Source organism: Armigeres subalbatus, chromosome 3 (genome assembly GCF_024139115.2).
Source record: "Armigeres subalbatus isolate Guangzhou_Male chromosome 3, GZ_Asu_2, whole genome shotgun sequence".
Lineage (NCBI taxonomy): Eukaryota > Metazoa > Arthropoda > Insecta > Diptera > Culicidae > Armigeres > Armigeres subalbatus.
The window spans coordinates 262,447,827-262,473,106 of NC_085141.1; the positions used below are offsets into that span (position 1 = coordinate 262,447,827).

Consider the following 25,280-nt stretch of genomic DNA (forward strand, 5'->3'; position numbering starts at 1 on the left):
ATAAATAAAATATCAACCATAGTACATTCATTTGTTTTTATTCATTTTCATCTAGAAGCGAAAAAAAAAATCGGAAAAAATATTAAGCATAAATAAATAAAAGTAATTATTATTATTTCAACCAAGATTTCAACAATATCATATTGTTGAATTGATATGTTTATATCATTGAAACTATAATGCACTTATTTGTTTCAACAATAATATTGTTGATTCTACGATAATGCAACTCAAATCATGAAACGGTTTGATTACAGAAACAACAATATTATGGATTGACTCAAACGACAAATATTGTTAGCCCTGAGTTAACAATATTTATTGTTGAATTCAATCTGAAATATTGTTGTTACTACAATATATTTCTGTGCGTGAATTGTACTGTACAACCCCGGTGGGTTTGATGCATCTCGCTTTATCTTTGACAACAATCATGGAAAGGAAAAGAAAATCCTACCCAGATTTTATTCATTTTTTGCGTTTTTTATGGAAAGTTTTTAATTTTTTTGTGGAAAAAACACTTATTTCGTGGAAAATTTTGTAATTGTTAATTGCTAATATTGATTTATTTATAGAGAAATTGTATTTTTTTCCTTGGAACATTTTGATTTTCTTTATGGAAAATTCTTCTTTTATAATTGAAAACTTTGCTTTTAAAAGGGCTAATTTATTTTTGTATTGTGGAAGATTCTCGATTGTTTGTGGAAATTTAGCTTTTTTGTGGAAACTTTATATTTGTTTATTGCTCATACCCTGATTTCTTTATTGAAAATTTCCTAATTATTTCGTGGAAAAAATCTTATTGTTTAGGAGGAGTCTTTATTTTAGTCAAAAACTATTGCTTGAATTTAGGGTTTTCAATGTTTGAATACTTCTAAACCTAAGACGCGTCTTAGGCTGTTCAGTTGTTAAATGGTGGTCAACCTTCTTCTTCTTCTTCTTCTTCTTATTGGCATTACATCCCCACACTGGGACATAGCCGCCTCGCAGCTTAGTGTTCATTAAGTATTTCTACAGTTATTAACTGAGAGGTTTTTCTAAGCCAGGTTACAATTTTTGCATTCGTATATCATGAGGACGATGATACTTTTATGCCCAGGGAAGTCGAAATAACTTCCAATCCGAAAATTGCCTAGACCGGCAGCGGGAATCGAACCCAGCCACTTAGCATGGTCTTGCTTTGTAGCTGCGCATCTTACCGCACGGCTAAGGAGGGCCCTGTCATACTACAAGATGCGAATAGTTAATAGTAATCAGGGGTATACCACAAAAGTTCAACTCAATGGACGCAGTGGTTCCACGCCCAAAAATAAATAAATAAAAAACGGCACGTGAAAACGTCCCAAAACACCCAGATTAATCCACCTAGCAGTGATGATGCCTTTCTCGTGCACTATAAAATATATTGAAAAAATCACATTAGAAAGGTAGGAAAAGCTCTTTAGGATCACATTTTTTCGATTATTTTACATATTTTTTGCATCGATTGAAATGCATTGCCATTGGGAAAATACAATGATTTTTCAATAATTCCGAAATGCAATGTCCGATTGGGCAAACAATGGGACCGCATTCCCCGTCGAATGCAACTTGTTGCGAGTAAATCGGATAATGCTAAATTCCAGAAAGGGTGTCAACAAAATTTGTTCACATATACACACACAGTATTAATTTTTGTGTAAATTTACATTTATTTTCATGCACATATTTGGAGCATGAAAATAAACGCAAAAATGAGTTAGATGTTAAATTTACACGGATTGAAAATGCGAATTTACATGACATGTAGTATTAATTGAATCTTTCGACTCGTTTAATTTTACACGATCGTGTAAATTTAAAGGATGATGTAATTTTACATTTCGTTTAGGTTTTTTTGTTAATTTGGGATTTTTAACACAAAAATTTTATTGACTCAAATGAACAGTCTAGGCTACATTTTTGAAACTCAATTATGTATGGAAAAATAGAACACTAAATATATGCGAAAAATTTGTGCGAAAAAATATATGCGAAAAATGTGTGATAGTATTATTTAAATAAAATGATGAGTTTCATGAATTCATTTATTTATTTATTCAATTACGCGATACATGTTCTAATAATATCATTAGTATCAGCCTCTCATTTCTTCAAAGTTCAACAACGCAGGAAGAATACTTGCTGTCCGGAATCCAAGTGCGTATGCAAAGTATGTTCTGCCATCGAAATATCGAACACTTTGATCCAACAATCGCAAGACAAAATCAAACAGCGAAAAATATGGATAGACTGAATTGAAGTGTTGCTAACGCAGATGCCTCTTAAATGACTCAAAACGTTAGGACCGTATACGATTAAAATCTACACTCGAGAATTGCACATTTAAAACACTTTGGGAAATTGACAAATTTCGCCACATCCTCCTAACGAGCTATGCAAAACTTACAATAATCCTTTCGGAACGAAAAAAATGAAGCACCATCTCACTAAGCGAAAAATACCGAACTGCACTTGCGGTATCTGCTATTTATTTTTGCTTTTGTTACACGACGATTGAAAATTAAATCAATATTAATTGAAAATTCAATGTATATTAATTTATTTTTCAAGTAGCAGTTGAAAAATACTCTCTGCTATAAAAACGTGTGGAATAAAATTTAAAATTATAAGTTTTTCGATGCTCTTATTGTGTGCACCAAAATAAACTAAATTTTCAATTGAATTCGAATTTCAATTAATTAATTATTACAGCTTTTATCAAATCTACTAAATTTTCAATCAAATTCCCGATTCAATCAATTTATTATTACATCATTTCTAATTTACAAGTCGTGTAGATTTAATTATTTTTTGCTGTGCACACACATACAGACATCACCTCAGTTCGTCGAACTGAGTCGATCGGTATGCAACACTATGGGTTTTCGGGCCTTGTATAAAAAGTTCTTTTTTGGAGCAATCATATAGCCTTTCGGTACACATTTGTTGTAAGAGAAAGGCAAAATTGTTGGATATTTTATTTTATGACTGAATTCAGAAATCCTATTTGAAAATTGGTTCCGATTATTACCCAGGTTTTTTACGTCTCTCAGTCAATCTGGAGATTGTGTTTGAAAATATGAGTTGATGATTTGCAGTAGAAATTTATGGTTGAGATTTAAAACTAAAAATTGTATTTGGAAGGAGCTGTACTTTCAGTGTAACACCTCGAACTCAATGATTTTACATACTAATATTTTAACGGGATCCTGGGCTACTTAGGTTCAATCTGATTACATCGGCCACAATCCGATTTCATGAAAATATTGTTGAAAATAACATTCTTTAGGTCCCTGGGCCTTTTGGATCCAATTCGGTAACAGGAGGCCTACGGAATGGCCATTTCCCAAAGTTAATCAAAATATGTCGTGGGACACCTCAAATATCATGATTCATGATTTTACAAATCAATGCTGGAATATTAGATTGTGCAAGATGATTTTTTCAGCACGAGTTATACGTTTATTAGGCTTGCCGAGTTGGATAAATACTACGAGTGTTGAAAAAATCGAGTTTTACAACGAGTTGCACACGCTATTTTTTGCAATGACGAGAAATGGACTTTAATTTGATAAATTTAGAAAAAGAAGAAAATTGTGCAGTCTTATTTACTCCATATGATCATTCTTGCCAATGAATTATGTTGCTGTAGAGAACAATCAGGTCCATGTTACCGTGTCACATTGCATAGTTCGCTATGCCATGAAGTTATAGATGTACTTTCCTTTGGACATTTTTGATGTCATGTCCATCAAACTATTTAATTTATTGCGCGACGCAGAGAATACATTATTTGAACACTTACACAAGCTTATTCAGCCTGGTTTTTTCATTATAGCACCCAAATGAGTGTTATAATGAATATTATGCAACCCATTTGAGTTGCATAATGTTCAGTAAGGTCTGTCTCATTTGTAGAATTAAACTCAAAAGTGACAGTTCGAAAATTAGTAAATAACCCGGTCATAAGAATGGCTGGTGTTACCCAGTGTTACCCAGCAATTCCAATAAGACCTCGATGCAAAATGATTCGATATCAAAAGTAATCTTGCTCTACGAGCAGGGTTATTTGATAATTATTGAAATGTCACTTTTAAGTTTAATTTCAGTTTAATTCTCCAATTGAGACAGACCCTAAAGCATCCATTCCGTTGGTATGGAAAAGTAGGCCGTTTTATCACTCAAAGACGAACTGTAAACCAGATATTATGATTAGGAATTGCAAAAAAAATATTTTAGTTAGTTAATAACTTAGATAGTAACTAAAATATATAATAAGCAAGGCCTGAAGGTACCACTCTAGAACCACCACTGAAAAGGTTGAGAACCTTTGACAGTGTCAAGCTTCTATCAATATCAAATACAAACATATTTAGACCATCATTTAAAAAGGTCGTAAAATACTCATCTTCATGGAACAACTTCGGCCTGAATTTAGATAAACGTCATACGATTACTCAAACCATAAAATGACTTACTCAGTCTTCTTAACTTTCTCATATGATTGTTATTAAGAATCTGAGAAATTAAGAATCTCAGTAAATAATGTTCACTGCACTTGAAAAAAACTTTATCCTCCATGATTATATTAAATTTTGGCGAGCCTCTCAATTGAATGTCGAGACCAGATCTATGTGGGTAATTATTTAAATCATCAAAAATGTGTTTTAAGAAATTTATTAGTCAGTGGACGATCACACCTTGTTGTGAACAGGCGTTTTTACTCACTCGCGCGCTTGCTTTCGGAACTTTAGCCGTAAACTGTAATATTTCGCAATGTGCAGTGAAGCGACGGTCAAGAATACGTTGGCATTTCTTTTCCGGAGAATGCTGCCCTGCCAGCTCTAGCTGACATGGTCCGCTTCGTTAAAGCGCTGAACGGTGACCATTCTTTGATGGAGACCGCTTATAAAATTTCGGATCAAAAGTCTGTGTTTATCCAGTTTAAAACCGAAGAAGCAATGTTGTTTTCTCTGGAAAATAATTGCAGGCAGCTTCCCTTCCATTACACTAATGGCAGGAAGGTTATGGTGCACATGTCCGTGGCGGGAGGAAATACTCGCTACGTACGGGTATATGACTTGCCACCGGAGGTGACAGATCACGAGCTTTCATCTGTGATGTCGAAGTTCGGAAATGTGACACGAACTGTGCGTGAGCGATTTCCAGCCGAGTTCCAGCTTGACATGTTCACTGGTGTACGCGGGCTCTACATGAATATCGAGCAGGATATCCCTGAGGTGGTTTTCTTCAAACACCGAAAAGGTAGAATTAATTACGACGGTATGAAGGCAAAGTGTTTCGCTTGCAAATCAGACAAGCATTTGAAAAAAGTGTGTCCGGTGGTGCAAGAGCGACGGAGTGGAAATACAAATCAGCAGAAGCTCGGTGGCGTTGTTCTGGAACAAACAAAAGAATCCGCAACAGCAAACGGTATGCTTGATGATGGACCCAGTTGTGCTACACAGCACAGCGAAAAATCTAAACAGAAAGCGAAAAACTAGGAAGAAGCGGCAACAATCACTGGATTTTGATACAGCAAATAATGCAGCTAACTCCTGTAAAAACGATACGGACGGTATTGTCATCACACTACCAGCAGACTCGCCTAAAGAGAAGAGAAGATTTAGAGTTCCAACCTATGAATGGATAACCGACGAGAACGAGCGTAAACTGATAATAGAGGAGGACAGAATTAGAATAGCATCTGCCTATAATATTGCTGTTGATGATATTGATATTTATCATGATTAGATTTTGTTTTAATAGTAATTAAATGTAATCTTGTTAAATTATTAACACTTGATATTGGCCCTGTAAAGTGTTATACACGACTGGGCCTACCAAATAAACGAATTGAATAAAAAAAAAAAAAAAAAATTTATTAGTCTACGGAATACAAATAAATACTCACTGACTGATATCCATTCGGAAATTGACAGTGCGAAACCGAATATGAATTTGTTACGAAGTGAGGTGACAAAGAAGGCTTCACTTAAAACAATCTCAAGCTCTGGCTTGAGATATTGATCACTTATTTGAGTAGGCCTAATCTGATATGTATTCTCAAAATATTGCAATGCAGCATATCGATATTATCGTCGAACTTTCAATCTCTTATATCAATCATGTCAATATTTCATTTTGTTTTCAAATCATGCTACATATTTTCGTCTGTTTGGGTATGTCTCTCTCTCATACATGATACATGCCAGTCGCCATAAATGGAGTTTTCTTCATTACGAAAAAAAAGTTACTGATTTAGTAATGAAGTATATTCCAATCAAACAATAATTCACAAAATCAATCTACTTCCAATTTCCGGAATGAGCCTTCGATGCCGAAAAGCGAATCCGCATTCTTAGGTTTTCCTGGCCGTTTCTTCTCGTCAGTTCCGTATTGTTCATCTTCCTTGAAGTAATCACTGTTACTCTCTATTTTTGCAACCCACTTATCAACTAAATCTTGAATCGGGCCAGCATCACCACCGTATTCCGATGGTAGCAAACGTTTTGGAATATATTGGTACAGGGATTCCATGTTACTACCATGTACCATCAGCTACAATCATGTAAGAATATGGTTTTAAATTTAAACAGGTTTCATTTTATGCAAAATTCGCTTTCACTTACCCGTGATCGGTTTTTCTCTGTCATGAAAGATTTGAATAAATTATAAACAGTTTCAAATCCAGAAGGTGTATTGATGTAGTGGAATCCTTTCAAACGTAACGGTGAACCCTCTTGCGACCACATTGTGGCCTTTTTCACAAACGTGGGATTGAATTGCAAGAAGTGGGCCATCGTGGTGTTGGATAAATCTAGGATTCCCATCTGTCCAGCAATGCCTAAGTTGTCATCTTCTTTTCATCATAATATCTCCCATCATTGAGTTAAACTTGAACACATCTTGGATGGTGAATTTGGCCGGGTCATAAGCACCTGGTCGAATAAGGAAAATGCGAGGACTAGATGGGGTTTCGGTATTGGGCAGAGGAACTGCTGATCCCAGTCTCATCAGTGCTGCCATTTTCTCGTCATAAGGATCACGATTTCTGATCAGCTCAGGCAGAGCCGTTCGAATGGTGTAGTATAAGTCAAGCTTTTGCTTGGCTCGTTCGATGCTATGTTTGGCACCACGCAGAAACATGAGCAGAAATTGATCATCATTGCGTGACTTGATGTGAGGGCTCTTGGCCAACCATGTACGCAGCGTTGCTAAATCCTCTTCTATTCGGTCTGGAATTTCGTTCAGCTCTTCTTTTGCCTTCAGGGCAAGCTCAGGAGACAGCGGACGAATATCAGGCATGGCGAATTGCGCGGAATTGTAATCTGGGAATGAGCAGAACCGAATAAGTTTAATCTTTTTCAAGTTCGCAGGCTGAGCTTTATTGATTGTGATAAGAAACTACCTTTGTTCGCGATAAAAGATGTTTTTGTGCAATGGTATACATTTAATGATCATTAAGTATTACTTTAATAATTTCATACTGTAGTAAAGAAAATATTGATTCAATATAGTACCTATTAAATGAAAATTTGCAGAAACTAATTGGAATTGATGAACAAGATTAAATATTAAGCTAGCGCTATGTGCACTATGTGAATGATTATCAATTAGAAAGACAACGATTAAATTGAATATGAATTGATTTAAAATAATAATTGATTAAAAAATAATTGAAAAAAAATATTGAAAATTCGAAAACATTATATACTCACATGTGCAACAGGGTTAGCCTTCTAGGCTTATATGTTTGCTCAGCACAAAGTGACGATTGGAACTGTACTGAATTAATCTGTCTGCTTACTATCTACGTTTATTCCCGATAGCATTTTATGCGAATATAATCAATGCGAAGTGATTAGATAATAAGACGAAAGCAGAATCGTACGGGTTTTCGCCTTCATTTTCCATTTGATATACAGATGGCATTCCGTAGCAGCTCTGTGATCGCGTGGCACATGGAAATTGAGAAAATGTTAACAAATTTATTAAATATTTCCATGTTTATGCAAAGCAGGGCTGTAGGCTGTAATTAGATCCATTGGACAATGTTCCATTGCAATGACACTATAAAAAGTATACTGCATATGAATTTATAGCCGAGTTGAAAGACAATAATCAATATCCTTCAATATTCAATGATTCTGCATTTCAGCTAGAACATAAACTGCTTTTCATTTATTGTTCTTTTAGTATTTCCACAGTTGTCAATTAAAAGCTTTTCTATCAAGCTGTCTTTGTCCGAAGAGGCTTATTTAAAAAAAAACATGAGTATCTCTAAAACACCCACTACACGAAGGTATAGGTTTTCCTCTTTTTTTAAATGTTCTATCGGGGTTCATTTTTTCATACATGTGGGGTGGGGGAGGGGGAATGTGGTGAGTGTTCATATCGGCTATCGTTCTATGGAGTTTGGACCAAAAATTCCAAAATATTCTAGTTTACTCACGATATGAAAGAGGAAAGCGTGGTGGGTGTTTCAGAGATACTGATTATTTAAAAAAAATATTTCTCTATAGAGACACCGTGATATGCCTGTTATTTAATGAATAAGTATTTTGTATAGCAAACACAATGGATATATACAATATGTACTATGCCCAGGGGATTGAGAATGCCTCCCACCCGAAAACTTTTTTGATCGGACCAAGAATCGAATTCGCCACCCCCTGATTGGCCCCTCTCGCCCTGAAACCTCTTCGCGAACAGGAGACACAGACAAGAAATCCAAACAACCCCAGTAACATTTTGGTTTTAAAATGGTTTTAAGGCACTCTTGTAGAGTAAATAATTGTCTTCAAGAGCGTTATAGAACTAAAAATGTTACTTGGGAAAGATTCATACTAGTTATACTGCCCTTTCTGTAATTAGCCAAGGCATCAACTTTTTTTATTTGATACACTATTTTCGTCATAGATTTTGAGCGCAGTTACCGATTGTGATCAAATTCATAAGTGGTCCAATAGGATAGGAAAACAAACTAAATCATGATTTTATTGCATTCAAAAATTATTTGTTGTTGTTTGTTTTCGCTTTCTTTTACGGCGACCGAAAGTTTTACAACCTTAATTCTTGAAAATAGCTGTTCACACAGATACATATGTGCTTTTGAATTTAGATCTGAGCTCGTTGTTATATTGGAGATCAATACAATGGAAATTTCGTTACTGTGTTCTCGAAAATCAGCGAAAAGGCTTAAAAATTAATGTTGAAGGGTTTCGCATATTTACCAGATTTGCATGAACTGTTTTAAACAAGATGAGGCAATCAACTGTGTCAAAAAGATTGTTTCAAAAGCATTAATGTTAAGAAATGAGCCAGCCTAGGGCTGGAGGTAAGCTGGAGGAAAGCTAATAATAATAATAATAACATGCTTGTTGGATAATATGAGTTCGACGTGTTGATCCTTGTCTGGTTGCTTCATGTGCCAGTCATTGAGGTGTTTGTTGATATCTTATAGAAAAGCTAAGTCACTCAATCATTCAGGGTTGTTCAGCCTTGGGCTTTCCTTTATCTTTTAAAAACAATTTCCTTTCGAAAAGATTAAAATTTTACGATTTCGCGAATCTCTGTATTCTGCCTTCATCATTTGGAATTGATGGTGGTTTGAGTTCAGTCGCGTTTATAAAATTAATTGTTCCAATGACGAGCGTCATTACTTCAGAAATATTCACCATTTCCCACATGGATCTTCTAGGTAGGTTCTTTTGAAGAAGAATTCAATAGTTCATTTATTTTGCATACATTTAAACCGATAATACTGAATCACCAAATTGTTGCCACAAAAGACGGTTCGAGGCCACATCTTTCCATCCTCGAATGCGCCCCACGCTCGCCAAGTCGTTCTGTTCTGGTCAGTTCTGGTTCTGTTCCACTTTGCTCGCTGCACTTCACGCCGGCGCGCCGTCTCGTACCTGCCGGATCGGAGGCGAACACAGAAAATGGTTACCTCCTATTCGGCAGGTACGAGACGGCGTGGAGTGCAGCAAGCGAGGTGGGCTGGCCAGGTATAGAACGACTTGGCGATCATGGGACGCATTCGAGGATTGCTGTTCAGCATTCTTGCAGCATGCCCTGCCCATCGTACCCTTCCGACTTTTGCTACTTTATGGATACTGGGTTCGCCATAGAGTTGGGCGACATCGTGGTTCATTTTTCGCCGCCACACACCGTCTTCTTGCACACCGCTAAAGATGGTCCTTGTAGTAGATAAGATCAGGTCTATAAAATATCGAAAAAAGTTGTCCACTCTACTGCATTGTGATATTAGCAATCAGTAAATTTCTTATTATAGTATACTCTCTTGTTGTGTGTTTATTTTTAATGTGTAGCGAGCTACCTTGGTTTTAAGACATATTGATTCAATCTATCACGAAAACATTTCGGAATGATCGTGTCAAAAAACGAAGTGCGAATCAGTTTGCTGAGTATTGTTGCGACGAACGGATGAGTCTAGAAACCTCGTCTGGGTCACGACAATGATGCAGCCTGTGGATTTTGAACTGTTTTGCCTTTCTCGTACAACAAAGTTGTACCGAAAGGCTATCATTTCACTCTGAAAACCAACTTTTTACAGGAACATCTGATAGTAATGTTTCTTATACCATTCTACTCAGTTTGATGAATCGAGGTGATGTCTGTGTGTGTATGTATGTGTGTGTGTATGTTTGTGTGTCTGTATGGTCACTTTTTCAACCTCAAAAACTCACACGATTTTCATGTACTTAGACTTAACGGATTTTATCGCAACAAGTTGCATTCTGCAAAGCCACTCTTCTAATTACATGCTATTTAATTTCATCAAGATTGATTAATGCGTTCGCAGCTGACAAGGAAAATGGTTTAGGCAGTTTTCCATTTTTTCCCATGTAATCGGGACTACGAGCATTGAGCAGTTACCATGCTAATATAAATTACGTTTGCTCGATGGGTTAGAAACCTCGCTACGGCAATATCGATAACGCTAACGCAACGAGCAAAGCTCTTCAAAGCTTGCAATGTGGAACGTGTTGAACACGAAAACTAATCGACGAACAACGTACGCGCTTTTAAGTTTAGAGCCGACTCGATGATGTTTATTGCCATTATACTTTATCGGAGCATTCGCACCAACACAGTTGTAAGTTTAATTTATCTGTGGTTTCATCGTTGGCAACAGAAATTGCACTCGATAACGACACGATTAACTGCTGGTTCGTAGGGGAAGAGGCCCCAAAACGCCCCCCCGATGCAAAACGCCTTTTGTGGTTTCCCTCATATTTACCGTCATTAAGATGTCCGTAACAAAACTAGATCTAAAATTATGTAGGATAGGCGAAGAAAGTTTCAAAATAGTGCATGGAAAGGTCGGAAAAACCGAAAATTTCCACATTTTGAAGAAACATCTAACATTTTATTTTGGCGAGGCAAAACGCCCTAGTGGCAATAACCTACAAAGTACTTGCGTCTCCACGTACTATCCATACTAGAATGCTGATTTCGCTGACGCGTGGTACTTTGTTCTCTAGGGAGCTGCCAGCTAAAAAGGCATTTTTGCCTCATGAGTTTTTTCAGCAAACAGAATATCACCACTTTTTTGAAATGTGAATATTATCAATATGATTGAGATTTTTGACAATTTTTGAATGGCATCAACTAGCTATCTTATTTAAAATTTAACTGATGCATAATGTAAAAATACCCATGAATAGCGTTACAAATATGACAATAGAGCAGCTTTTGCTTAGCTAGGGCATATTGCCCCCCCTTCCCCTACGCTCGTGGCCATGGTGCTGTTTGCGTTTGTTTTGTGTCATACATTGGAAGGGGAAAAAGAGGGGTTTCATTGATGCGTCAACATGCTGTTTGGTTTGGGTGGTGTGTGGTATGATGGGTGGTGTGGAGTTTGGGTGAAGTTTGGGTGATTTCAAGGGCAAATTTGAATATAGTTTTCGTTTTATACATCTCCTTATTTCCATATTATATTATGTATGCGGTTTTGTTAGTCTTCTATTTATATTTAGGAATCGTTCGAAAATGGCATCGCACCTTGGCGAAGGGGGGTGGGGGTGTCGTTGGTTGAATAATCTTAAATGCATTTGACGTCATATTCTAGTCGGCCTTGAGAATTATTGGCTTAATTTTCAAAATGTTCGTGTACGTTTCACTCCGAAATCGAACCTTTTATAGAAGCCTTGGAGACCCATGATGTTTTTATCAATATGTGTTACAATTGTTACAATTACATATATCAATATGTGTTACAAATAACAATACTTGAAATAATGTCTCTGTCAAAAATGGATAAAAGAAAATTTCACGACCGTCATAGCTTGATTATAACATAATGTATTATGCTTATTTTACAGAAAAAAAAAATTGCCAACATTTTTGGTAGATAGGAATTGGAGAAAAAACGAAGTTACCACCTTCAGTATATCTTGATTTAATTGAGAAAGGCATCGTCACCACTAGGTGGATTAATTTGGGTTTTTTTGTTGATTTTTTGTGGTGCTCAATGAAAATATGTGAATAGTGAATAGTGGGGTCAAGTAACGGTAAGCTAGAAAAGGAAAATACTAAAAAACAAAATAGAATAACAAAAATGTAAAGCCGAAAAGCGAAAAAAAATAAACGGAAAATGTCCCCGGTAGGCTCCCTGACGGAAGGGCAGAGGAGTAGGCCGGGTGACAAAGAAATAGTGCAAAAAAAAGAATGCATTTGATGAAAGCTAGCGTCTCCGGTAGGCTCCCTGACAGAAGGGCAGAGTAGTATGGCTGGTAGACGAAAAAAAGTGCAAAAGAGATAGCACAAAGAAAAAATAACCGAAAAATGCTAGCGTCCCCGGTAGGCTCCCTGACGAAAGGGCAGAGGAGTAGGCCGGGTGACAAATTAAAGTACTAAAAAAGATCGTGCTAAAATAAAAACAAAAAAAGTGAAAAAAAATATGGAAAGTTTATAAAAATGCGTCTCCGCTAGGCCACTCGACGGAAAAGCAAAAAAAAAAACAAAGCGAAGACAAGTTGAAAAAAGAATTATATAAAATAGGTTAAGTTTGAATTGAATCGGAAATGAAACATGTTTGATTGAAGCAAAATAAAATTTTGAATCGATATTTTAAGATTCGATGAAAATAACGGTTTTGGAATTAGGTTTCAAATATTTTGTTTACTGAACTTCCATTTGAAAAAAGTTTCTAGATTTGAAGATGTGTTTCAGAGACCGTATAAGCGTTTGGAAAACTGGAAGCAAACTCGAAGGTAACAGTACATTGGAATTGATTTATTTTTAAATGAATATGGGAATGAATATGGGAATCGCAATAAGAATTGGCATTTGGAGCTTGGAATGGATTCGGATTGAATTTGGATTAAATTTTGATTGCGTTTGGATTTCTTTTGGATAAAGTTTGGATAGTGTTTGGATTGGATTGAAATGGCTTAGTTTGGATTTGATGGTGATAAGGTTTATATTAAATTTGATAGAATTTTGAGGAATTTGGTATGTTTTGAAATTAGAAATGGTTTTTGAATTGGGTATGAATTGGGTGAAGATTGAATTTGGATTGGATTTGATTTAATTTGAATTAGATTTGAATGGATTTGGATTGGACTTCAATTTGGGTTGGTTGTATTAAACTTGAATTGGATCTTGTATTGTTTTTGATTTCAATGGGTTTGGATTGGATTCGGATTGGATTTAGATTGGATTTGGATTGTATTTGGATGGGATTTGAATTGGTTTGGACTGGTTGGTTGGATTAGATTTGGATTGATTTGGATTGGATTGGACTCAATTGAATTTGGTTTGGTTTAGATTGGACCTGACTGAATTTGGATTGACTTTGGATTGGATTTGGATTGGATCTGATTGATCTTGGTTGATTTGGATTGGATTTGGATTGGTTTGGATTGGTTTGGATTGGTTTGGATTGGTTTGGATTGATTTGGACTGATCTGGACCGACTCGACTGGATCTAATCGACTGACCTGACCGATCTGACTGGATCGGACCGGATCTGGACTGGATCGGACCGATCTTTGGACCGACCTGACTTGGATCGAACCGATCTGGATCAGATCTTGACTCGATCTGGAATCTGACTTGACTGGATCTGGATCGATCGACCCGACTGGACTTGATCGACCTGACTGGATCTGGACTGATCTGACCTGACTTCGACTCTGGACTGGATTTGAATCGGATCTGGATCGATCTTGACTGAACCTGAACTGGATCTGGATTGACCGATCTGGATCTGAACTGGTTCTTCGATTGATCTGGATCGACTGGACTTGGACTGGCTTTCTGACTGGTTTGATCTGGATCTTGACTGGATCTGAAAACTCGACTCGGACTCGATCTTGGACTGGACTAGACTCGATCAATCTGGATCTGATCTCGACTGATCTTGAACTGGATCTGGACCGGATCTGGACCGATCTGACTGGATCTGGACAGGATCTGAACTCGACTTTGACTCGACTTGGATTGATCTTGACTGAACTGACTTCAAACTGAACCTTGGTCTGGACTTAGGACTGGACCTGACTTTCGAATTTGGACCGATTCGATTTCAGATTTGGACTGATCTCTGAATCAGATCTGACTGGACCCTGGACTGGACCTGACTGGATTTGGACCCGATTCGACTCGATCGGACTGATCTGGATCTGGTATTTGGACTGGATCTTGACCGACTCGATCGGACTGGATCTTGGACTGGATCGGACTCGACCTGACTGATCTTTGGACCGACCTGACTGACGTGACTGGATCTGGACTGATCTGACTGATCTGATTGGACTCGATCAATTTGGACTGGACTTGGACTGACCTGGACTTGACCTGGACTGGACTGGATCTGGATTGACCTGACTGGACTCTGACTGGATCGACTGGATCTGATCTGGACTGGTTTTCGACTGGATCTGTATCAATCGATCGGACTGGCTCTTTACCGATCTTGACTGACTTTGAACCGATCCGACTGGACTTTCGAATGGATCTGACTCGACTGATCTGAACTGGATCTGGATCTGGACCTGGATCGATCTGGACTAGATCTTGACTGGATCAATGAACCTGATCCTGACCGATCTGGACCGATCTGACTTGGACTTGAACTGGATCTGACCTGACCTGGATCTGGACCGATCTGACTTGATCTGGACCGATCCCGGACTGGATCCGGACCGATTCTGATCCGGATCTGACTGACCTGACCGAATTTCAGACTGGATCTTTGATCGACCTTGGATCTTTGACCTGACCGATCCGGACTCGGGCCTGACTGGATCAGGACTGACCGGATCTGGACCTCATTCGATCATCGATCTGACCGACCTGGATCTGATCTGATCGACTCAATCTGGTCTTGATCTGATCTGGATCTTGGATTGGATCGGTTCGGATCTGGACCGGATCTGGACTGACCTGGACTGGGATTTGATCGATTGGACCTGGATCTGGACTCGATCTTGGACTGACTCTGAATTTGGATCTGGGACTGGATCTGGACTGGATTTGGACTGGATCTGACTTGGACCGGACTCCACCAGATCAACTGATTGATCTGGACTGACTCCTGGACTGGATCTGGACCGACCTGGACTGACCTGACCGACTTGGATCTGACTCCTGGATCTTGGACTGGATCACCTGACTGACCGACTGACTGAATTTGACTGAATTGAACCCGGATTGATTCGATCTGGATCTGACCTGACTGACCTGACTGGATTCTTGACTGGACTGAACCTTGACTCGACTCGAACCAGACCGATCCCGACTGGACTCCATCGATCTTGGATCCGACTGACCTGACTTGGATCGACTGAACAGGGATCTGGACTGGATCTGACCTGGATCTTGGATCTGATCTGACTGATCTCGACCGAATTCTTGACTCGATCTGACTGGATCTGGACTGATCTGGACCGAACTGATCTTGATCAATTTGATTGGATCGATTTTGGATTTCGATCTTGACTGACTCTGACTGACTCGAATGGATTGACTGGATCGATTCTGGATTCGATCGACTCAGGAACCTGACTCAATCTTGACCTAGATTGGATCTGACCTGACTGATTTGGATCGGGGTTTGACTGACCTTGACTGGATTGATCGACTGGATCTGGACTTCGGATCTGGATTTGATCTCGAACTGATTCGACCTGGACCTGGTTTTGATCGATCTGACCGACTGGATCTGGACTTGTTTTTCATCAATTTTGACTGATCTGACCGGATCGACTAGCACCGTACCTACAAGCCACCCCATCGTAACATTGCTCACAGCTTGCGTGAAACATTGGCCTCATTCTTTTTTATTGTTCATGATGCATTTTTTCTGATATTTATTTTGAGGTTTTTACACACTCAGTTTTTATTTTTGCAGCTCTTCAAAATATGCACATTAATGTACTAAGCAAATTAGAAAAATTATCCCTAAAAATGACTGTCAAATCTCATGTGAAATTAATTATTCGTTTTGCAAAAACAAATATTTTTTCCGTTGGGCATAAATACGTCAGACATTATGGACGTCTTGGAGCCAACTGCCCCTCCCTTGAATTAATTTGAGAAACGCAAAAAGGTGTAAGTGACAAGAACATATGTTCGAGAGAAATAAGTACAAAGTTTTTTTTTGTTGGGGACGAGTTGTATAAGAGCTGAAAAATTACTTTTTTTTATTCTTATTGAAAACAACGTACAAACAATATCAACATTTTGCCAAAAAGGTATAAAACCAAAGTTTTTATTACTACAGCCAACTCAGATTTGACCAAAATATCACTTAACCCTCTGCTCAGGGGCTGATAGTCATTCTCGTCGTATGAAGAAAGCGAAAAATTAAGTCTTCGTCATAGCATTGCACGACGCAACACCTATTCGTTTTCGCGCCGCATGCGTACCACGACGATAGTTGCGCAGCCAAAAGTTGACGATTTTCGTCGTCACTTCTTCACACAATTGTCTGCACGTCATTATAGACGGACTGATTAAAACATAATAGCGTCTCAAATAAACAAATAGTAGGAAATTTGAACATAAATGAATCGATAGCATTCATAACGCTTCATTGTTGCAAAATCCATATTACAAAGAATTAGTAAAATTCGCATGGCAGCTGCCGCTTGAAGAATAACGGGAAGTCTTCGTTCTTCGATGTCGTCAGGACGATTTGGTTACACGACGAAAGCCACGTCGTGCGCGTTCTGACGATGCGTAGAGTAGCAATAAGACAATGAACTCGTCGCTCACTCGTGGCATTTCGTGCTATGACGATGACGATTGTCAGCCCTGCCTCTGCTTCTAACCCCTCATTTGTTACTTGTTTCTAAAATTCACAGAACTTCATAGACTGGAATGATTTCAATTAAACCTTGACTTGTGAAAGATAGAGATTAAATGTATTTTCTTATTCTAAAACTGTTATGTCTGTTCTCTCCTTTTCCCACCAGATTATTCCCCACCAGAATGGAAACCTCGGAAGAAGGGTTACGACCTCGATGTAAGCTCAATTAACCTGGCGCCCATTTGCCAGGTCGTTGCCGGAAAGCAAGGCTTGTATCAACAAATTAACATTCAGAAAGGTTCACTTAGTGAAACAGTTCTCTGAACTGGCCAATACGGAAAGGTAATTAATGCCAAATGTTATCACTGATAGATTTTTTGAAAAACGATTATTTATTTTGTTTAGGTATGCTACGCCAAAGCACTTCGACTTCGAAGACTTAGAACGGAAGTACTGGAAAAATTATTACGTTGCACCGATCTACGGCGCTGATGTCTGCAAGTGTCACTGATGATGATTGTAATGGGACAGTTTATTAACTTTCAGATCATTTCGATTAATCCTTCTTCCATTCTGCTTTACTTGCTCAGATCTGGAACATCAATCGCCTGGGACGATTCTGACTTCGTCAACCAGGATTATGGATCTCGATCGATGGAGTGAACACCGCTTATCTTTATTTCGGCATGGAAAACTACATTTGCATGGCACACGGAAGATATGGATTTGTACTGATCAACTATCTACACTTCGGTGCCCCAAAACGTGGTACGCAGTCCCCTGAGAGGCCGGCCAGAGAAAGCCAACAGTTGTTTCCGGCGAGTTTCAAACGTGTGCGGCGTTCCTGCGTCACAAATGACCCTCATCAGTCCGCAGATTTTAAAGCAACATAACATCCCATACGATAAAATAACCAGAGGAAAATGAAATTATGATAACCTTTCCTTCGGATATCATGCAGGGTCTAATCATGGGTTTAATGCGCGGAATCGACCAATCGCGTTGCCTCGCTGGATCGAGTACGGAAGGAGCAACTCAATGCTACTGTTCAGATATGGTTAAGATCTCAGGATATTCGTGAAGCGCTTTCAGCCGGATAAGCGAAGCCGGATGGATGGGACGGACTTTGGTCCGCATCCTGAGGATCCGTCACATTGTGGGGCCACCGCCGCGAGTTATCGATTGTGATAAAGAGGGCATTGAACTGTTACGGAGGAAGGGAGCATATCTCCGATGAAGAAAGCATGTAACATTGCAACCACAAATCCGCAAAATGTCATTCAGAAAAGAATCCAGACTTGGATTTAAACGATATCTAAATAATCCCATTCCTGACGACGTGAAGATGGTCCTGATGGTGCGCTAGTGGCAGATGACATTGATGACGAAGTCGAAGAGTGCAACCAAGCAAATCCGATGCTGGCTCAGAAGCTTCAAATCTTCGTCCTACGATCCGTTCGGTTCTGAGGATGATGAAGATGAAGACAGCACCAAAAGCAAGAAACGCAAGAAGAAGAAGGCTGGCAGTGACTATGATGACGATTGGTATTCGTCACAGAGTAGATCTAGGCGAACATCATCGCCCAGGAAACGACTGTCCAGAGAGCAACAGGCTACCAAGGCTGAGCGAGAAAAGCAACGTTTAGATCGCCGGCCGCTGGAGACAAACGCAAACGCAGAGAAGAGGAGAAGAAAGTTCAGATGAGGAACGCGAACGGAACGCAATGAACGACTGGAAAAGAGGAACGCGAACAGGAGAAGAAAGAACAGCGTGAAAGAAACTTAACGATCTCGAAAAGAAAGCAATGAACAGGATAAAAGATCGCAGAGCGAAGCAAATCGCCCAAAAGCCAGCAACGGAACATCGCCGGCGATGAAAAAGATCAAGAATCAACTGATGAAAGAGCTCCCGCCGCAGTTGAAAATGTTGAGCCCACAAAAGTTCGAAGGTAAGATCTCGATCTTAAGAAGACGGTGTCGAATAAACAACGGTGTTACTAGCAGTGGAAGTACTCAAAACAAAAGTAGTAACGTAACGTCGGTGGGACCTCGTTGAAAGCTATCTCGCCAAAGTCGACTACAGTGACTGTGATAAATCGTCCGGGTGAATTGTCGAGGCGAGAACCTCTAATATATTGCAGAAGCCAAAGCCAATTAGTTTGCCTCTGTCTGACAGTAGTTTGGCGAAAAAGATCAGCAGTATTCCAAATCTGGTGGTTAAGCAAATTGACGAGAGCGAGGTGAAAAAGCATCCATCGTTTATCTCACGAAACATAACTCCATCCAAGAAACCGTGTTCAACGGACCATAAGGATGAACGAAATGAAGAAAAGCTGTACAGACCATCGTCGTACATCTTCCTCCAGTGAAAATTCTAAACCTCCTACCCAGTTAAACAAGTGTTGATTATATGAGCGCCTTCAATGCCTTCCTGAAAAACACTGGTCAAGCGCGCCACCAACTAGGATTCAAAACCACCACCAAGATAAAGGCGACTACCAACAGATCTAACGACGAACTGTCGATGCCACCATTAAGGCCATCTGCAGTCGTTCCACAATATATCCAAATTAAACAGCCAGTAAACTGTCGGACGATCGAAACTTATGGGCCAAAAGAGATCGTTGTTCGTCAGCAAACGGCCACAAATAGTCGAATTCAAACAAGAGATCGCCCTGGCGCTATCATCATCTGTTATTGCGCCGCAAAGCTTTTTGAATCATGCATCAGCCCCGGATCATTGTTCAGCCACCAGAAGAAGACCTGCGCTGGTGAAATTTGAAGAGGCACAGTTCCGGTACTTTGACGCGGCAGGCAACGAAATACCTGGTCCCTGTCAGCCGTCTCTGGTTCATGAAGAAACTGTTGTACATAGTTCGCCAATGATCTCGGAAGAATGGAAACCACCACGACGTTGCTAACTTACATTGACAGTACTCATGAACGCTGCAGTCCACCGTCAAACAAAAACGGCACCGGCTTCGTTTGGTCTAACAACCAGAACACTTACTTGAATGAACGATTTGTAGAATATAACCATTAGATTATGACTGGTTATGCCATATTTTGTCAGCGAATTATTTCGAGTCTACCACTTTCTTTCCTTTTACTCTTAACACTCTCACATACATACTTTAAATGAATGTTTGTTCGATTATTTTTATTATTTTATAACTGATCATCAGTAGACTGCAATAAAATGGCTTTTGAAGACCATAATTTAATATTACGATTATTACAAAGTAGCATTAGGTTTTGTCCATATTTAAATTGTTTCCAATTGGTATGCTTACCTCGTTAAAGATGTATAAAAGTTTGGTCTTGGAAGCGTTTAATGCATAGGAACGTTTCGTCGAAATGTTACATATACCATTGAAAGTCATGAGGAATGTTTCAACATGATCTTGTTTAGTATTAAAACTATGGATACTTTAAGACTTAAAATTTTGTTATTTATTAGTGTAATTTGGAAGAATTTTTCTTTCCATAGTGAATAACGCATAGTATCACTTCATTTCGGATAATTTGCTCATTCATAAGTCATGACCAAAACTCTGAAGGCGTACCCAACAAAGCGACGATTGCTTACTCAGTGATGCTTCATGAATTAATTTGAATAGCGCAATCAACAGAAATAAATGAAAGCTTTTGATTGCAGTACTAAATTAATTCATGAAAAATGTTACTTAGGTCCTTTGAAAAGTTAAGCGAGATTCTTATTCCACGAAATTGATTGTGTTCCTCGTTTTGGTATATCTAAATACTATATATTAGAGCATTCACCAGAAGTTTTGATTTCGTAAGGAATTTGGTATGGGAATTTGTTCATGATCCGCATCACAATATCTGCAAAAGAGGCGATTTAGCTCAATCTGTCCGTTTTAGTTGTTGCTATCATACGTGCTCATATCTGAAAAAAAAGAGATACAAAGCAATTTGCACTCCAATGCTTTGTTTTCGGTTATTGATATAGGTACATGTTATGAATTAAAGGAGCAGTAACCCTATATAATGCCTTAGAACTGGCGTTTCACAAATTTGGGTTGTTTGCCTAAAAAATAAACAAGATAAACCATATATTACCCTTCTCGATTTGTAAAAGTTTATATTCGTTACAAAATAAGCAACGAGTGGAAGGTACTTCGGCAGATTATTCTTGAGATAAATTGTTATCATCAAAAAGTTAGAAAATTTGAAATTTTCAACGTTTGCAATGATTTCTCGATTAAAATGACTGAATGTCATTAATTAAAGCATGCTCTAAGCTGCATACCAGATGTGAACTTTATTAGCCCCTCCCTTTCTATGATTTTATTCAAATATTCCATTACGATGAATAGGGAATAATCACCTTTGATTAAAACTCTAGAATAGAGTTATTTGACATGATTGTGCCACGTTTGGCCTAAAGTCGTTTGGCCTAATGCCGTTTGGCATAAGGTCGTTTGGCCTAAAGTCATTTGGCCTAATGGTCGTTTAGCCTAATGGTCGTTTGGCCTAATGGTCGATTGGCCTAGGTCGTTTGGCATAATAGGTACATATAGGTGTAAACGATTGAAATATATTGTTATATGAAATTCTTTTTGTAGGTGCAAAATAAAGCCATGTGATCAAAAAGCGAAATACAAACTAACGTTAAAATATTTCAAATCACTTTTACAATACAATAAAACCAGGAATTTATAAAAAGAAAGGTATAAAAAACAATGAATCAGATATGTTTTGGCAATGTCGACAATGAAAACAGTATATAACTTGAAAGAACTGATCATGCTTCAAAGAAGGCATCAACATTTTGGAAAATGCTTGTCATATGCAATAACATAGCAACATGCAGTAACTTCGAAAGAACAGCACATGCTTTAAAGAAGGTGTCAACCATATTGTTTGATTGTATATGTTTCCTATACAACGTCAAAACTGTAAAACTCAAAATATAAACATCTGATTTTGGCATCACGTTCGGAAATTTATGTTGCCAAATCGAATGGTTTTGTTTTCTTATTATACTTTAATATTTCTTCACTTTTGTGACGCTAGACACTGTGAACTTTTACATTAAGATACTCAATTTTCTTATATTTACGTTGTAAAACTATGTTGATTTTTCTCAAAATTGAGCCCACAGAATTTTATTTCGAAATGAAAAGTGAAATGAAACCCAATTTTAATCATCTTTGAGAGGAATTGATTATTTTTCGACGGAAGCATTTTGTTTTATTTTAAAATCATCAAAACTGTACTTCAAACAATATTCGGCTAAAATGAATTAAATCGCATATCAGCAGAATGAATCCAAACTTATAAGTTTACATATATGTGTGGGTGAACCAAATCTTGGCCGCCAGCCGTCTCCCTAATAAAGAAAACAATAATATTAAAAAAAAACTTTTGGCCTATGCATACTATGTACTTGAGTAAACATTTTGATTTTAAAAATAAAACAAAATTTTTCGCTGAAAATCATCAATGCCCCCTCAAAAAATTGGGTTCCATTTCACTTTTATTTGAAATTTGGGCTCAATTTAGAGAAAATCAATATATTTTACAACATAATATAATAAGACAAAAGTATCTCCGACGGAATCCAAGTTTCAAAGTGCTGTTTTCGGGGACACCACTGATACGGAGGCGGCGCACAACTATCATTTTGTTGATTTAGTAAGAAGAAAATAGACCAAAATTTTTGCCTATATTTTCGAGGTGAACCCAAACTTTTGGCCGGGAGTGTATATATCGTATGTGACTATCGGATAATGTTGTTATACAACAATAATGTGGATTTCAAATGTAGTATAAATAAAATAATAACATTTTCACATAATTTACTAGAAAGAATAATTTCAGTTTTTCAAATTATGCCAAACGACCATTGCAAATCAACCATTAGGCCAAACAACCATTAGGCCAAACATTAGGCCAAACGGCTTATGCCAAACGTCATTAGGCCAAACGACTTTAGGCCAAATGACCTACAACCATTTGACATAGTCAGAAAACAAAAAAAATCAATTGTAAAACAGTAGTCACTTGATTTTTTCACAAATTTCATTATTTTGATACACATTTTATTATATAAGCAGTCCAATGGAAACAGAAAGATGTGTCTGATAACGTTTTTAGTTGTTGAAACAATTCGATTAAAATTGGAAAGCGCAACATTTGATAGTGCTTTACAGATACCATGGAGAGGGAAGAATTAAATCGGTATGAAGGAAGGCATCTACAATAAAATATCACTAAAGGTATTTATTTGTTCGGTACGAGTTACTTACACTATTTTTTGTATTATTTAATTATTAAAATTCAAAATGCTTGTCCTTAAGCGACTTCGCATAAACGTTCTTATTGAAAATCAGGACGAGTTGAATAACCATTTAGCATAATGACCATTTGGCATAAAAATTAAAAGAATTATAAAAACTCTAGGCAGAAGCTCGATTTACATCTGTATTATTGCCTTATTCTGGGCATATGCGTGTTTTAAGCAGACATCATGCACGCGTACAAAAAAGGATGAGATTGAGCAACGACTGCTACGCGCACATAAAAGGTAGCGCACGCGAGTCTCACGAAGCTGTGTTCTCTACATTAATACAGGAGTCGCATTGAGATAATATCTCAATGCGATCAGCTCATGCGCTGTTTGCTGCGCTTTGCAAAACAACAACAAAGGTGCGTAAACAGCTTGGGAAATTTTCATTCAATAAAATCGTCGCCTAAGTTACCCCAGCTATGTATTCTTAGCGCATGAGGTGAGTCTCAGGAGACGTACATTGAGACACGCTCACTCAGCTATTTTATGCGCGCGCTAGCTTCTCTCGTCGCATTGAATCTGTGCTACGTGAGCTTTATTAGCTCATGGCACACTGTCTCATCCATGTATACACGAGAATTAAGAGACTCTGGTTTTAAGGAATGATTTACTTTTTCGCCTAATTCCGAGTAAATTTGGAAAATGTGATTGATTAAAAAAGAATTTCTCTTTCAAATGCGTGTTTCGAATGGAGGAATGATCTACTCATTAGAATTCATCCAACCAAATGTATGCATGCTTTCTCGTTATGAGGAAAAATCGTGTGCTTAAAAGATGGATACATCAGCTCATTTGTCTTATTTCGATCGTATGCCTAGTAAAAAATCATATACCCTTCGACTTATGCGTTCTTTTGGAAAATGGGTCATCTAGTCTTATGCCTTCTTCCGAACAAAGCCGTACTTTTGAAGGAAGGGTCATTTACTATTTTTCCCTCTTCCGGGCAAATGCGTACTTTTGAGGAAGGGATCATCTACTGAGTTGCCTTATTCCGGGTAAATGCATACTTTTAAAGGAGTCATCTACTCTTTTGTCTTATTCTGGGCAAATGCATACTTTTAAAGGAGTCATCTACTCTTTTGCCATTTTCTTGAAAAATGCATACTTTTAAAGAAGGAGTCATCTACTCTTTTGCCTTATTCCGGTCAAATGCATACTTTTAAAGAAGGAGTCATATACTCTTTGCCTTATTCCGGTCAAATGCATACTTTCAAAGAAGTCATCTACTCTTTTGCCTTTTTTCGGGCAAATGCGTACTTTTGAAGAAGGAGTCATCTACTCTTTTGCATTTTTCTGGGCAAATGCATACTTTTAAAGAAGGAGTCATCTACTCGTTTACCTTACATTTTACCTTATTGATTGGAAATCATATATTCTTACAATTAACCTTTTTTGTGCCAAATGGTAGTTTTACCGGCCTATTGTATTTGATACATCTTTTTAACGATTATGCCAAATGGTCGTTATACCAAGTGGCCTCGAGGTATCCAACAAATCATGCCAAATGGTCGTTATGCCAAATTTTTTTTTATGCCAAATGGCCTTTAGATAATTAATTCGTTATGCCAAATGGCATTAACACTGTTTCAAATCACTAAGATTGAGAATGATTGTTATCTCTTTTTCCACGCAAAGTTATTGCTTCGACCAGAAAGT

At 38.0% G+C, this 25,280-nt stretch overlaps 2 pseudogenes; one reads left to right on the plus strand and one right to left on the minus strand.

The window, feature by feature from the left end:
• Positions 1 to 6,324: 6,324 nt before the first annotated feature.
• On the minus strand, positions 6,325 to 7,850 carry LOC134219396 (retinol-binding protein pinta-like; annotated as a pseudogene).
• Positions 7,851 to 8,165: 315 nt separating this feature from the next.
• LOC134222439 (uncharacterized) overlaps positions 8,166 to 25,280 on the plus strand; it is a 30,661-nt pseudogene continuing 13,546 nt past the window's right edge.